This window comes from Arachis duranensis, chromosome 1 (genome assembly GCF_000817695.3).
Source record: "Arachis duranensis cultivar V14167 chromosome 1, aradu.V14167.gnm2.J7QH, whole genome shotgun sequence".
Taxonomy (NCBI): Eukaryota; Viridiplantae; Streptophyta; class Magnoliopsida; order Fabales; family Fabaceae; genus Arachis; species Arachis duranensis.
Window position 1 is genome coordinate 73957591 of NC_029772.3, and position 3660 is coordinate 73961250.

Consider the following 3660-nt stretch of genomic DNA (forward strand, 5'->3'; position numbering starts at 1 on the left):
GAGCTCCACACCTTAATCTATGGTGTGTAGAAACTCCACCGTTGAAAATACATAAGAACAAGGTCTAGGCATGGCCGAGAGCCAGCCCCCAATGATCTAAGAACTAGACGTCCAAAGATGATCCTAAGATCTAAAGTGATCAAAAGATGAAAATACAATAGCAAAAGGTCCTATTTGTAGAGAACTAATAGCTTAGGGTTTACAAAGATGAGTAAATGACATAAAATCCACTTCCGGGCCCACTTGGTGTGTGCTTGGGCTGAGCATTGAAGCTTTCATGTGTAGAGACTTTTCTTGGAGTTAAACGCCAGCTTTTGTGCCAGTTTGGGCATTTAACTCCCATTCTTGTGCCAGTTCCGACGTTAAACGCCAGAATTCTTGAGCTGACTTGGAACGCCTGTTTGAGCCATCAAATCTCGGGCAAAGTATAGACTATTATACATTGCTGGGCCAATTCTTTCCAACACAATTCAGAGCGCGCCAATTGGGCTTCTGTAGCTCCAGAAAATCCACTTCGAGTGCAGGGAGGTCAGAATCCAACAGCATCTGCAGTCCTTTTCAGCTTCTGAATCATATTTTTGCTCAGGTCCCTCAATTTCAGCCAAAAAATACCTGAAATCATAGAAAAACACACAAACTCACAGTAAAGTCTAGAAAAGTGAATTTTAACTAAAAACTAATAAAAATATAATAAAAACTAACTAAAACATACTAAAAACATACTAAAAATAATGCCAAAAAGCGTATAAATTATCCGCTCATCACCATTCAAATTCAAATAATTCTCTTCCCAAACCCACCCATTCACACACCTCCATCTCCTTCCCTTCTCCTTCTACTCCCTTCTTTCTTCTTTTGCTCGAGGGTGAGCAATATTCTAAGTTTGGTGTGGTAAAAACATAGCTTTTTTGTTTTTCCATAACCATTGATGGCACCTAAGGCCAAAGAAACCTCAAGAATGAAGAAAGGGAAGGCAATTGCTTCCACCTTTGAGTCATGGGAGATGGAGAGATTCATCTCAAGGGTCCATAGCTCAGTAGTAGAGTATTTGACTGCACATCAAGAGAGCCCACTCATGGACCTCAACAAGAGCATGAGGAATTCCCTCATCAAGAAATCCCTGAGATACCTCAGGGGATACATTTTCCTCCACACGATTATTGGGAGCAATTAAGAATAGGAGCACCAAAATCACTAGGGATCAAGCAAAAGAGGCAAGGAAGAGACATAGAAGAGCTCAAAAACATGGAGGAGCTTAAGAACACCATTGGTCCTTCATGAAAAAGGCGCCACCCTCACTAAGGTGGATTCATTCCTTAACTTCCTTGTTCTTATCTCTCTATTTTTCGGTTTTATGCTATATGTTTGTCTATGTCTTGAGTCTTTACTACATGATCATTAGTATTTAGTAACTATGTCTTAAGGCTATGAATAATTCCATGAATCTTTCACCTCTCTTAAATGAAAAATGTTTCTAATACAAAAGAACAAGAAGTAAGTGAGTTTCGAATTCATCCTTGAAATTAGTTTAATTATATTGATGTGGTGGCAATACTTTTTGTTTTCTGAATGAATGTTTGAACAGTGCATATTTTTTATCTTATTGTTTATGAATGTTAAAATTGTTGGCTCTTGAAAGAATGATGAACAAAGAGAAATGTTATTGACAATCTGAAAAATCATGAAATTGACTCTTGAAGCAAGAAAAAGCAGTGAATAAAAAACTTGCAAAAAAAAAACAAAAAAAAACAAAAAAACAAAAGAAAAAAATAAAAGAAAAAGAAAAACAAGCAGAAAAAGCCAATAGATCTTAAAACCAAAAGTCAAGGGTAAAAAGGATCCAAGGCTTTGAGCATCAATGGATAGGAGGGCCCAAGGAAATAAATCTAGGCCTAAGCGGCTAAATCAAGTTGTCCCTAACCATGTGCTTGTGGCATGCAGGTCCAAGTGAAAAGCTTGAGACTGAGTGGTTAAAGTCGTGAACCAAAGCAAAAGAGTGTGCTTAAGAACTCTGGACACCTCTAATTGGGGACTTTAGCAAAGCTAAGTCAAAATCTGAAATGGTTCACCCAGTTATATGTCCGTGGCATTTATGTATCCGGTGGTAATACTTGAAAACAAAGTGCCTAGGGCCACGACCAAGACTCATAAAGTAGCTGTGTTCAAGAATCAACATATTAAACTAGGAGAATCAATAACACTATCTGAATCCTGAGTTCCTATAGATGCCAATCATTCTAAACTTCAAATGATAAAGTGAGATGCCAAAACTGTTCAAAAGCAAAAAGCTACTAGTCTCGCTCATCTAATTAGAACTAAGCTTCATTGATATTTTGGAATTTATAGTATAGTCTATTCTTTTTATCCTATTTGATTTTCAGTTGCTTGTGGACAAGCAACAATTTAGGTTTGGTGTTGTGATGAGCGGATAATTCATACACTTTTTGGCATTATTTTTAGGAAGTTTTTAGTAGGTTCTAGTTATTTTTTAGTATATTTTTATTAGTTTTTAGGAAAAATTCATATTTCTAGACTTTACTATGAGTTTGTGTGTTTTTCTGAAATTTCAGGTATTTTCTGGCTGAAATTGAGGGAGCTGAGCAAAAATCTGATTCAGGCTGAAAAAGGACTGCTGATGTTGTTGGATTCTGACCTCCCTGCACTCGGAATGGATTTTTGGAGCTACAGGAAAGTAGACATCCAGGGCTTTCCAGCAATATAAAATAGTTCATATTTTGCGCGAAGATAGACGATGTAAACTGGCGTTTAACGCCAGTTCCATGTTGAAGTCTGGCGTTCAGTGCCAGACACAGGTTGCAAGTTGGAGTTCAATGCCAGAAACAGGTTACAACCTGGTGTTCGACTCCAGAAACAGCCCAGGCACGTGAGAAGCTTAAGTCTCAGCCCCAGCACACACCAAGTGGGCTCCAGAAGTGGATTTCTGCACTATTCATCTTAGTTTACTCATTTTCTGTAAACCAAGGCTACTAGTTTAGTATTTTAACAACTTTTAGAGACTTATTTTGTATCTCATGACATTTTAGATCTGAATTTTGTACTTTTTGACGGCATGAGTCTCTAAACTCCATTGTTGGGGGTGAGGAGCTCTGCAGCGTATCGATGAATTAATGCAATGATTTTTGTTTTCCATTCAAACACGCGTGTTCCTATCTAAGATGTTCATTCGCGCTTCACTATGAAGAAGGTGATGATCCGTGACACTCATCACCTTCCTCAATCCATGAACGTGTGCCTGACAACCACCTCCATTCTACATTAGATTGAATGAGTATCTCTTAGATTCCTTAATCAGAATCTTCGTGGTATAAGCTAGAATCCATTGGCAGCATCCTTGAGGATCCAAAAAGTCTAAACCTTGTCTGTGGTATTCTGAGTAGGATTTTTGGATTGGATGACTGTGACGAGCTTAAAACTCATGAGTGTTGGGCGTAGTGACAGACGCAAAAGGATCAATGGATCTTATTCCGACATGACCGAGAACCGACAGATGATTAGCCGTGCTGTGACAGAGCATTTGGACCATTTTCACTGAGAGGATCGGAAGTAGCCATTGACAACGGTGATGCCCTACATACAGCTTACCATGGAAGGAGCCTTGCATTTATGACAGTGAGAAAGCATTATGTTGCAGGAATTCAG